The sequence below is a fragment of the Taudactylus pleione genome, unplaced genomic scaffold (genome assembly GCF_031769625.1).
Source record: "Taudactylus pleione unplaced genomic scaffold, aTauple2 ptg000127l, whole genome shotgun sequence".
Classification (NCBI taxonomy): Eukaryota; Metazoa; Chordata; class Amphibia; order Anura; family Myobatrachidae; genus Taudactylus; species Taudactylus pleione.
Genome location: NW_028284529.1, coordinates 13543327 through 13557127, shown reverse-complemented (window position 1 = coordinate 13557127; position 13801 = coordinate 13543327).

The following is a 13801-nucleotide window of genomic DNA, read 5'->3' as shown; positions in this document are numbered from 1 at the left end:
GTGTTATGATACCCTTAGTCATTGTCAGGTGAAGTAGAGGTGTTGGCTCACAAATTCCTATGAGGTGGTGTCTGGTACTGTCAGATTGCACCATAAAAACTGTTGGGCCAGTTGGAGGATCCCTACAATGTTCTGAATCTGTGAAAGCTGACAGGGGTCTGGATGCAGAGGGGACAACTGGCTTAAGTGATGGAATGTTTTATCATGAGTGGTTTTGAGCCACAACCTGGGGTTCTGCAGAGCATATTGCATGTTGTTCTCAACTTGTGATCTAAGGTTGAACTTAAGGTAGGAATGATAGTGTGGGCGCACCTGTAGAATAGTCTATGAGCAGAAGAAGAAAGTTCTCTCTGAGTATTTAGCAAATTCAGGTGTGCCATAAATATGTCAGAACCATTTCTGTAACATTTATCTAACAGGTGCTTTGCAGAACATACCGCCCTTTCTGCAAGTCCATTGGACTGTGTATAGTGAGGACTGATGGTGACATAACAGATGTCCCATTCAGTGGTGAAAGTCTGGAACTCACCACTCATGAACTGCATGGCATTGAAAGTGAGTAGCTTGCGTAGTATGCCATGTGCAGAAAAGTGTCTTGATTTTGTTGATAACTGTGATACTTGTCAATTTGGGAAGATAATCCTTCTTGAACCAATCATAATATGAATCCACTAACACAAGATGCTCCTACCCCCTCCATTCAAAGATATCTGCTGCAACAATGGACCAGGGGAGGTCTGGAATCTCATGGAGAGTAAGCAGTTCCTTGGCATGATGGGCCTGTAAAGCATTGCAGGACACACAGGCAGAAACAACTTGCTCAATGTGAACAGCCACAGAACACGGCATTATTAGCCCACCGTATAGTGTCCTCATGCCTGGGATGCCCCCGTTGGGCCTTTCTGTGCATAGAAACCCTGCAGGGCTTGAGGTATCATTAAATGCTGTCCACAAATCAGGGGTTCTGATAATGTTATCAGAGAGGATCATTTCATTGTGAAAGTTGAAGAAAGACTAGATTTCCCTGGAGGAAATAGGTCAGCGATGCAGGACATCATGAGACAACCATTGGCAGAGGTCATTCTGCAGTATTGCATGTGCCTGTAGTGGAGTGCTGGTCTGGAAGTGAGAACAGCCTTGAGGCGAGAAAAAGCAGCAGTATGGAAATCCATCCAACACTAGTCAGTGTCGCTGTGCAAGAGCTGGTGGTGTACTGCTGTGAACTCACCTTAGTGTAGTAGAAATTTTGAAAGGTACAGTACTGTAGTTGTATATACCCAAAAAGTGTTGCAGACTCAACTTGTCTGTAAGGGTAGGCAGTTGTTGAATAGCCTGTGTCTTTACAGGATCCTGCTTGACACCATCTGAAGTCAAGAGATAGCCAATATATGGGACTTAATTTATTCTGAAACAACACTTGTCACGGTTTAACTGCATGTTGATTTCATAGATTCTTTGGAGAACCTTTCGCTGGCATATGTCATGTTATTCCATGGTGTGACCCCAAACTAGGATGTTACCCACAATGATCTGACAAAGGTATCCCTCGAAGAGATGCTACAGTAAATACAGCATTGAAATACTTCACTGCCAGTGCATATGCCATAGGACATTTGGCAGAAGGCATACATACCCACAGGTGTCATAAACGTGGTGAGCATGGATGATTACTTGTCCATTGTAATCTGCCAGAATCCACATTTTGCATTCGGGGTGGTAAAAATCTTTGCATTATGCATATCAGCTATTACTTTCTCCACAGTTCTGAGGGGGGTAATGTGGTCTTATCAGACCTGTTCAAATGTACAGGATTAGGGCAGATGCATACAGATATATCTTTTTTACTGCAGCTACCATAGCAAACACCCAAGTGTGGCTTCTACTGTACAACTGGAACAATGAAAACCAATGCTGTCATGCAATTTAACTCCACTTTCACTTTATCCTTCATGGCCATAGGCACATGTCTGGGAGCACATACTGTGGGAGAAATGCATGTTATAGGTGACTGGAAGTATTACAATTGAACAGATCAGCAAAGTCTTTTAACTGTGGAATGCCCTGTTGAATTACATGACCTTCAGCACTTAAAGTTATTGACCCCATTTTCTAGCTGTCCAGAAAACCTAGAAGCAGTTTGACATTACTGTCCACTATGTGAAACTGCAGTGTGACATTAGTGGATTGCAGCACATTGAGTACCTGGCCACTAAGAGCAATTAAGTTCATAGTGCGAGAGAGGTCATTAAGTGTTTTGGGGTTTGAGCACTGGAGAAGTTTACATATAATGACTGTGCACTTGGCGCCAGTGTCAGTTTTTATTTTGATGCCATTATTTGTCTCCTTACCTATTAGGATGGTAAATATTTCTAACTTTTTGGCCCTGAAGTCAATACTCACACAACGGAGACTGGTATTTGAGGTGTTTTCTGGCTTAGCATTTACAGAGTGAACTTGGTGCAGTGGGCTGTTGGAATATGCAGTGTAAGGTTGCCTGTCATCAGCTTTTCACTTGGACTTGCACCAGCATGCAGAATGATTGTGTTTGCCACAAGCATTGCAGCATTTATTGAAAGCAGACATTTGTAGAGATCATAAGAAGGGCTACTGCCATTAACAAAGGGGCTGCCAGAAAATGGCTGGAGCATCCTTATAGTCCTCTTCTCAGCTCTACCTTTTTAAATAGACCCCCCTTCTCTGCACCACAAACTGCTTATTTCAGTAAAGGAGTCAGTGTACCACCATTAAGATCACACAGGGCCTAATACTGAGTCCCACGTAGTACTGGTGCCACATGCAGTTGTCCAATGTATTAAGTCTGTGCATGCATATGAGTGGCACAGCGCATGCGCCACGATGTTAGTGCTCAGAGAAGAAGAACAGAATCAACCGCATGGTATGGGAAATTGAGTTGGCGTCCTTGGAAGGTGTGTGTGGGGGGGGGGAGGGCTGAGCAGATATAGGTGTGTCACTGTACTATTCCATGGTGCTTTCATAACTTTTTTGGTGCTTTATCTCTACTCCCATTGTAAGGTTTGCACATTTTCCCATGAAGATAGGTACTCAATCTTTGATGCAGAAAATAAAATAGAACAAATAAAATAAGATGCACAATCCAGCAATCCCTATTATTTCTAGTATCCAGGGTCTTACTTCAAATCTTTCTGCTGTTGTTGATTTTTATTTGCAACCTTACACTGTCTTTCTGAGATGAAATTTTAAAGCTTCCAGGCATTTTATTAATATTGTGGAGGGTTTCAAATGAAAAAATCTACTGATGAAATGATGCACAGTCACTTTACACAATTATACCACATAGGTGGACTTGAAGCATTGGACTTCCCCCTGTCCCATTACAATGGCATCTCATGGGAACAGCATAATTGATTGTATCTTCTATTTAATTTTTTTTATCACACAATTATTTTTTATTTGATCATTTGCACTACCTACAGGTCCTCGGCACAGCGATGGGGACAAGATTTGCACAGGATTTTGCTCACATCTATATTAGCAGAATGTAGTCAGGATACCGGCGGTGACCATCCTGTCACAATAATGACTCCAGAATACTGACGGTTATCACAATGCCGACTTCTGAATCTCAACAGTCAGAATCCCAATGGTAAGTATTAGGGTTAGTGTTAGGTTTAGGGTTAGGCACTAAGGGGAGGGTTAGGCTGAAGTAGGAGACAGTTAGGGTTAGGCTGCAGGAGGGATGCTTAAGGCTAGGCTGCCAAAGGGGACAGTTAGGATTAGGCTCCGGGAGGGGTGGGTTAGGGTTAGAATACTTACCAATGTGCATCAGGATTATGACTGTCGGGATTCCGCTACTGGAATTGTAAACATTGGGATGGTCACCACCGAGATATCGTACCTAACCCATATGATCAGCCTTAAGGAACAGTAACCCTGTTCTCTCCCTCAGCTACAGGCGCTGCCAAGGGGTGTCTGTGACAGGTGATCCTTATAGATTTGCCCACCAGCCAGGGCTGTCTACACTGCAGCAGCCACACCTCTTCCTGCTCTCTCCCACCAACCAAACCATTAGTTATGGGTGATCCTTAGGATTGTGAAGTCCTACAAGAAGTCATCCTGTCAATATTTCTTACTGGTTTCATCAGATGCGACCAAGTCAGGGAAAGCCCAGCCTGGCATGAACATATCTATTGCGACCACACCAGGCAAGTGGTTAAAAAATAATCTTAGAGGTTAGTGAGTGTGATACCCTGCTATGTGAGGTATTATGTCTGACACATTGCATATGTATGTCATTGCACAGACAGACCACATTTCTCAGCAGTCTCTGCAACAGCTCAGGAAGACATCACATGAGCAGTGCCAGGTGGTCAGAGATGTGACAGTTGGAAGTGAGCAGCAGTTGGTCAGAGCACAGCTATGCTGTGAGAGATGCACTGAGGGTGGCTATACCAGGAAAATATCCCCCTCTCTGTCGATCCCCAGCCTAGTGCTGAGTCTAACCTCCCATGGTTGAAACCGATATCTCCAGTGCCACTGACTGTTCATACATTGGCCAGCACATCGCCGCCACTATCTTGTAGATAGCAGCGCCAATAATGGCAGGGGTGTATAGCGCCCCTGTCATTCAACACAGAACCACACAATAATACATGGGGGAGAAGCAGTACCAGTGCAAATAATGTGTACTGATACCACTTCTTCTCAATATCGCCCTTTCATAAATCTCCTCCTCTGTTTCCAGATTAACAATTTAGCTGCTTATTAATAAAATTGTGTAAATATATTAATCTCTGATTGTTCCTCATCAGATATTGATAATAGAATACATATTTACATACTTGCTGCTATCAGTTCCATGTTGCCAGCAAACTGCATCCTCAAAGCGCGGCTCTTAGAGACACCAATACAAGAGAAAAGGCTGGATAGCTTAATGATACTTAACATACCAGAGAGCATAATTCTTTAGCACAAGAGACCCTAAACCATATTTCTTCTGCTGTTTTCTAGCAACTATTTGTGTACAACAGCTTTAAAGACACATCTGGTCCTGTTAAATATATTGGGTACTTTCAATATCTATAGTAGAGGAAATGTGATTTAAATACTATTTTCAGACATATTTTGATTTATTCATATTTGCATGGATATACAGTATATGTTTAGTTTTATAAGCACAGTATTATCTGTATTTGTTTATGCTGGAATACTGGTGATGATGCATCTGTTAATGTAATAATACTTTGTATGAACTACATGTAAATGTTTATAGTTCGCACTTATGAATTAATGAGAAGCTGTTATTGGGACTATGGTTATTCAAACTAATCGGAAAAACAGTCTTCTTGAATAAAGTGAAACTCAAATAGAACCAACTGTTGTAATCCTTTGCAACTGGAAAACCTTCCTCACCTCTCTGTTGCACCAATAGAGGCACAGTAACCTGCATAGAGCATTACCTACCATCTGGAAAGAGCTTTGCATCGCACCTCCACAGTGCCCATGTAGCGGTATATTACAGAAGAACTACCATCCTAGTAGCGCTTAACCTAATAGGTTTTATTTCCTATGTTATTGTACAGTATGTATATTTTGTGATATATGTATCAATTTTAATTCAATGTGTGTAATACATGTTATGATGAAGTAACATTAAATGTTTATTTTAGAAAGCTTTGGTTTAATCTATTTTTATTTATACTATTGGAACTTATTAACACCATAGCAGAATCCCTTTTTTGTATTTTTTTTTTATCTTGGAAATATGTGCACCAATTTAGATGCAAATGCGTTAACCTCAGCATAAGCCCCAGAATATGTAATATAATTGTTTACTAAAAATGAGACAAATTATCCATCTTTGCCATATGATAGCTCAATCCACTTTCACTCTGTAGTGTTTCTACTACCCATTCCTTCTGTTTTGCACCATATCATGATTAAAACTATAATAAGAAATCTTAAAGAAAGAAAAGAATTATAGCAGTAGAGACTTGAACTCAATATGTGTCCCAGCTGTTCTACCGTGTAAATCTTATGCCACAAAATAGTATCAGCTTTTCTCGGTCTTACAAACTTTTAGTGAAAATTGCTCCCTTTGTAAATCTAGAACCATAAATCCAGCTGTATTTTGTAGCTTTTTTGTCATGTTATTTTAGTTATTGACAATTTCAGAATAATATTTATTTTTCTAGTTATTACTTTGTTTTTTAGCTTACTTCCTTTCATTTCTGCTCATAAACTTTGCAGGGTTTTTACACAAACACAATCGTCATAAGTTTGATTATTATGTTACATCCAGATTGTCAATGGGGAAGGCAAGGTTCAAATACGTGTTCTTTTGTTAGATTGCTATAACTGAAGTTATGTTATAAAAGATTTGTATGTCATGATTTCTAAAAAGTCTGACAGTCACAACAATTGGGCAGCATGTTTGACTTCCTTGTTTTACCACTTACACAATGTTATCTTGCCTTCCCATATGCTATATACCATAATTACCTACTCTCCCGAAAGCTGTGGGAGGCTCCCAATTTTTTGGGGAACCCCCCACGCCCCCGGAAGAGTTTGTTGTGAAAGGGCTGGGGCCTAATGAGATATAACCAGCATCTATTATGAGCAGCTATAGACAGGAATTTATTTATCCTTCTACAGCAGAAAGAGTTGCCGGCCAGAAGATGTCCGAGGCCCCGCCCCCAGGCCGCAACCCCCCCACCTTGCCCGGATCAAAAGGCGAATACACAAACATTATAGCGGCACATGGAGGGCTTCGTTAGCCTTGTCAGTGCCGCTTACGCGCCCATGACCTGCGCAGCGTGTGACATCACTGCGTGTGGCGTCACATGGGTACCACCCACCACCACCACATCCCGAAGCTCCCCGGTCCCCTCTGTATATCTACCAGCACAGCAGCTCCGTGAAGGCGGCCTGGCCCTGGCAGCAGGGGTACTGAGGTGAGGTCAAGATGCTCGTCAGTCCTGCTGGCCAGGCTGCCTGGCTGCTGACGTATAGTAGTAAAATTTTATATATTATACAGGGAAGGCTTAGCCTTAGCCACTAATGAAAGTTTAATAATATACTAATATTTATAATATATACACTTATGTACACTGTATATATATATACATATATATATATATATATATATATACAGTACATATATATATATATATATATATATCTGTCTATAAATATGTATGCATATCATAATATATAATATTAAATAAAAAATATATATTTTTGTAAATATACTGTATATAGAGAGCATAAATATAATATATATATATATATATATATATATATATATATATATATATTTCCATGGAAGCCTGGCACTCTGGATAGTGTAGACAACGCAGGGGTGCCTTCCTAAACACATGTAGTCTCCATACGTTGATGGTACTAAAAGGGTATTAAATTATTTCAGTGACACATAATATCGACGTTTCAAAGCCAGTAGGCTTTTTCATCAGGATGGGTCATGAATCATGTGAATAAGACATTTAATACACTTTTTGTACCATCATCATTGGGAGTGCCGCGCCTTGTTTTTGCAAAAAAAGTAGGGAGACTATATATATATATATCTGTTGTTTATAAATGTGCATGTTTGTAGGTTTGCCATTATGTACTATAGCACTTCTTTTATACAATATAGGGGGGTAGAGACTTTTTCAAAATGAGCGGGTTCCATAGAAAACGTTAGAGCCAATAAGATCTTGTTGTGTTACTCTCCATCCAATTGCAGATAAGTTGCTTTGCTTTGGCACAAGCATTGGCAGGTCTGTGAGCACAGAGGATGGTGCTGTGCTGGCAGGGTGAACCCCACTGACACAGAGTGGGAACAAGCCTGTTGGTCCATTAGTTGCCTACCCCTGCCATATTCAGTGGCCATTCTAGATTTCCCTCTGTGAAGTGGCCCAGATAGGGCATCTTTGTTCTACCCCTTTCTGTTCCTCACTCACTCTGCAGTTGTGAACGTTCTCAGTTGTGAACGTTCTGAGGCGCTCTGCTAGTTTCACTGTCGCCGGTTCAGATAATCAGCTGGCCCACCGCAGTATAAAAGCGGCCTCAAGGACAAGGGGGGTAGCTCCATCCTGTCTCTACAAACTGTTTCCCTTCTGTACATCCGTGCTGCCGAATGCACTCTGTAATACAGAGGGTGCATACGCCACCATCGGTCACACCAATCCTATGGCAGGTGCTGTTTCTCCTATGTCCTCCTATGCCTGCGGCTGTGCGTCTGCATACACTGACACTCCCGTGAAACTCCCATAACACATCCATTACACAAACCATATTTGTGTGCATTTCTATCCTGCTTTCCAGTCACCACACAGGATCACTCATCACTTTTCCATAACATTTCTGATACTGTGAGTCTCGATCACAAAGCACCTTTTCTGTGCTCCGTAGGGGTGTTTAGAAATTTTTTGAGCATGCGTAGTTGAAAAAAATTGCTTAACTACAGTACGTGATCATCTGCACTGTGATGGTTCTACATCAGGTACAGAATGTGTACTGGGGTACTACTATTTGGCATAATGGGTATTGGGGGGCACTGCAATGTGGCATAATATTGTATGCCAGTAGTTCCCAAACTGCACCATCCCCCAGGAAGCAGATAATACAAGTCGGTAAGAATGATATATACTGTACATATATCTACAACAAAGTTTCTCAGACTTGGTCCTCAGGACCTCAAAAAGTACATGTTTTCCAGGTCTCCTCACAGAATCACAAGTTAAATAATTAGCACCACCTGTGGATCTTTTAATATGTGTCAGTGAATAATAAATACACCTGGTCACCTGCTAGGTGACCTCGAAAATGTGAACTGTGTAGGGTCCTGAGGACCGAGTTTGAGAACCATTAATCTAGGACATTCCTTAAGCCCCATACACACTGGATGATATATATATGTATATGCTCTGCAGTTGAGCACACACAATGTAGATACCTCTATGCCCACAGCATGGTATCCGGACAATGCGTTTCAGATTACCAGAATCCTTCCTCAGGTGTGGATATCATGCTGTCCATTGTACAGGCAGTTATACTCCTTAAGGCATAATATTAAAATTAGAAATCCCCACATTACCCGCTACTTCCAGTATTTTGTGACCGGAAGTTACATTTTGTGCTCCATTTGCGACTTCTGGTTCAGTGATTTGCATTACACAGTGCTTTCATGCATTCCAAACGACAGCCATTTTGAGTATTTGCATTCCAGTACTTAAAAATGAGTCAGAAACCTTTAAAATTCTCAGTGGATTGCACTTTTCAATAAAATTCCATTCAATTAGATGAAATAAATGTATATGCAAAACAAAAGGATTTTGTCACTATAATAAATAATATAATCAGTACGATCAGATGTTTGCCATGATATGGGCCCTGATTCAGAGAAGCTCGCTGCTGGCGGCCGCTCGCCGGGCTTGTGGGCGTGTTTTTTTATTATTTTTTTGGTCCTTGGCCACTCGCAAAGCTGTGGGTGACCACCCACAGCTTGTGCGAGCAGGAGGGGGACCATTGCGATAAACGCAACAATCGGCCTTGCGACGAGACCCAGGGGTAGGGTCTAGCTGCCACAAGGCCGAGTGGACTTCCTGCTCTAATAGAGCAGGAAGTCCACTACTGACATCAATAGTGGGGTCAGTTGGACCTCCCAACAAACGCCAGGCATTCCTAAGGGAACGCCTGCGTTTGTGCAGACACCCCCCCTACCCGTCCACAAAATGGGGTGAGCTGTCACTCACCATCGACAGCCGCCCCATTTTTTTGCGAGCCCCATAGCGACTGAACTCCAGTCGCACAGCGGGGCTTGCGCATGCGCACGCCAGATGCGGCGCAATGCACAGTACACAATCATCGGGCAGCTTGTGAGTGCACAGCGCTTGCGAGCGGCTCTGAATGAGCTCCATAGTCCACCTCCCGGGAAACTAATTATATGCTTAGTATCCCGGTATAGTTCACCCCTATTTTTGGAGGTGGGTTCACTTGGCAAATTTGTTGATGTTAAAATAATCCAGCTGAGTACATATAATGAATAAAATAGATAAAATGTATAATATATAAAATCATACACATATAATATAAGACTGCAGAGTTGATAGAAACATAATAAAAACAGATTTTATGTGGGATAATATATGCAAAATCAAGACATAATACCATTATTCTAAAAAACACTTAAGTTCATTATCAGCATTGAGCCCTTGTTATGTAAGACTGTCAAGAGACTAGATCCACTTCATTTCACATTGTGCCAACCTCCTTTCCATATCTCTTGACCTCCAAGTGTCTTTGATTTGCTGTATCCCTAGAAACCTTTTTATATTTTTTTCACATGTATCGTGTTTTGTCATAAAATGCTCGGATAAGGGGTGAATGAGGGGACCTTTTCTAATATTGTAAACATGTTCCGATCACTGTTACACTCCAAGTGATTTTCCCTATATAAAGTGCTCCAAAAGTTCTTGTAAATATACCACATTGTGGGAACTGCTGGTGATAAACTAATTTTATATTTTTTCCTTTAATTTCAAAGTCAACTATCTTCCTGATGTTGTCCTTTGAAGCAGTGGTTCTGCACATAAGACAAGACCCAACACTTTACTTCTATTACTTGAAGCATTGCTCTCTAGTAAAGCACTTTTTACCAATTTTGTCTTTTAATGATGGCACGAAACAGGAACTGAAGCACAGTTGAGCTGATTGGAAGCAGTAAGGTGCAAGGCATAGCATTATACACCAAGAGTTCAGCAATAAAAAGGGTAATCAGAAGGACACCAGCTATAAGACAGGAATTTGACAGGATGATCTGGCATTAGTACGGCCACTACGGCCCTAACTGTGTGGAGTTTGTATATTCTCCCTGTGCTTGCGTGGGCTTCCTCCGGGTACTCTGGTTTCCTCCCACACTCCAAAAATATACTGGTTGGTTAATTGGCTCCCAACAAAATTAACCCTAGTGTGTGTGTGTGTGTGTGTGTGAGCATGTGGTAGGGAATATAGATTGTAAGCTCCACTAGGGCAGGGACAGATGTGAATGGTAAGATATTCTCTGTAAAGCACTGCGGAATATGTGTGCGCTATATAAATAACTGGTAATAAATAAATAAATTAGTAGGGCTAAAGGAGCAGGTATAAATAGTGTGGACCAAGTTGAAACCCATACTGCTGGTGTAGGCAATTAACTGTCTGAGGAGAGATGTATCATGCCTTGGAGAGAGATAATGCTTCTAGCTGTTATTTATCTATCACAGTCTATGAAATGACAGAAGATGATTGGTTGCTTTGGGCAACTGCTCCCCTTTATCTCTCTCCAAGGCATAAATTTACTAACCATCGATTTTTAGTCTATTTTGAAACTGATAAACAATGACCAGTATCGATGGCTTATATAAAAAAAACAATATTTTCTATGCATTGGTTTTGACTGTCATTTAAAATCTTGCATTGTTACTTGTCATTTCTAACCCCTATAACACAGCAAAGCTGATGGCAAACACGCTGTTAATCTTCTTCAGTAGTGAAGCCCTACACAGATCAAAGTGATCTGTGCAGGTTTAGTTTGCTTCAAATGTGAATAAATAGATAAAAATAAGAAAAAAAATATGCCCCCCCTATTAATAACTAGCCCCAGACCTATGAGCATAGGCTGGTATTGAAAATAGGGGGAAAAGACGGCATTGAGTTTCATTAATTTTTCCAACAATCAGACTAAACCACCAGGTGGTGGGTCAATGTGGAGGTAATAGTCATCAAATAGTTAAATAAAATTGTTTTTTTACAGGTGACTTACAGGTCCCAGTAAGCCTGCCTTTGCATGATGGCACTTTTCAAACCACAAGTGCCAAGATGCCCAGAAATTAAGGGTCCACGGGCTAGTCCACTTTTAAAAACAATATTAAATAAAAGACATGACACAAATGCATACTGTGGAAGGTCTTTAATAAGTAAAAACGCATCCCTCATTCACCACGTTATTACTTACAAAATACAGGAATCACATCTTCCTTGTTCCATGTAGGCATCCAAGAGACTTGGCAAAACAAAAAAAAAAACATTGCAACTTGCTCTTTACAGAGCACTGCTGCGAGTTATTTCCATTCACTTTCCATAGAAAATAATGAAGCATTGATTGGTCAGAGCATTGGTACTGCCCAAGGCTGGTTTTCCTTGGAAAGAGGGACCTCATACTTTTGGGGGGTCTCAACTTCCTTAGGGAGTCCCGGAATGGGCTAAGCAGTTTGGGATGGTTGCCATTATGTCTGGTGGACCTTACACTGTCTACCCCCTTGCTATATGATTCACTCTTTTATACTAACAAAATCAGGAATACTCTCAGTATCCCATCTACAATCATCTCATATATCCATGAGATACAGAAATAAATAAGTACTGTAGTTAAAAAAGGTATAAATTGGACTTCTTGTATGCATATTTAGGAATGATTTTTATATCCTAACTGTATTGGTCTGGGTTACCCATAAAATATGGGAGTGAATGTCCAGATCACTTGTGCAAGGCCTGTACAATAATTAATTTGATACTTTGTAGAGCAAAATCTGTAAGCAACAGTATTCACCAAAATAGATTTCTTGGTTTAAAAGTCTCCTAGACTGCTGTTTCTAATGAGCCCTGAATATATTGTATTTGAATGTAATACAGGACAGTAGCTGTTTGGCAGTGATGTTTAGTTTTTTTTTTACGTTTTTATCCAAACTATCTTTATTGAAAAAGAAAAGTTATACAGAGTCAAAAATCAAAACATATAGTTAGATGTAGTACATGCAGAATCAGAGCCTACAATACATGGGATCAAAAACTAATTTCTGCTGGTACAAACAACCGGGAATGCCTCCTAGGAAAATTATACTTCTTACTGTAAAACAATATATAATATCCAAAACATATAATATATCTATTATGAAAGAATGAAATATAAATTTATAACAATAAAAGAAACATAAGAATAGAGAAGGGGAGGATAGGAGGAATAGGGAATGTCTGAGGGGAGGAGGGTGGTGGAGGCAATGGAGGTAGAAGGGAGGAGAGATGATCACTTGATCATCTCAAAGAGACTGGAACTTTAGGACCTGACTTATTATGGTATTAAACAAGTTGTGGAGCCATAACAGGGGTCATAAGTGATCCCACATGGGTTGTATACATGGAAGATTCTTTAAATGCCAACCACGGAAACCAATGTTTGCCATTGCAAAGGGGATGATGTCTTCCATGTCCTTGTAAAAGTCAATCTTCTTAAACTAGTCCATAATGGAGGGGACAGAAGTTGATTTCCATAAAACTGGTTTCACAGCTTTGGACGCATTGTTGAGGTGCTTTAATAAAGATATTTTTATAGGTAGCTGAGGGGATGATGTGATATTTAGTAGCTAAAATCTGAGATCTTTAGGAACATCCCCCCTAAAAATATGGAGGAGACTTCCAGGGGAAGCCTTACATCTCCAGCATTCCTTGGAGACCCTTGGGTACATTTTGTTTAGTAGTACAGGATGTCTATACCATCGGGAAATGACTTTGTAGAGTGTCTCGAATGTAGCAATACTTGATGAACTAGCGGGAATATTTTGGAAAATATTTTCCCAGTCGAAATCCTGGATCCTACCCTGAAGTTCTATTTCCCACACTAGTGTAAATGGAGAGGGTGAATTTAAAAGATTTTCAACAATAAGAGTAAATAGTGCGGAGATAGTATGAGAAGGCACCTGGGGTGAGGTGCATATAGTTTGAAGGAGGTAGTAGTAATGTCGAACCTGGAGGTATTTCTAGAACTCAGAGAGGAAAGCTCCAC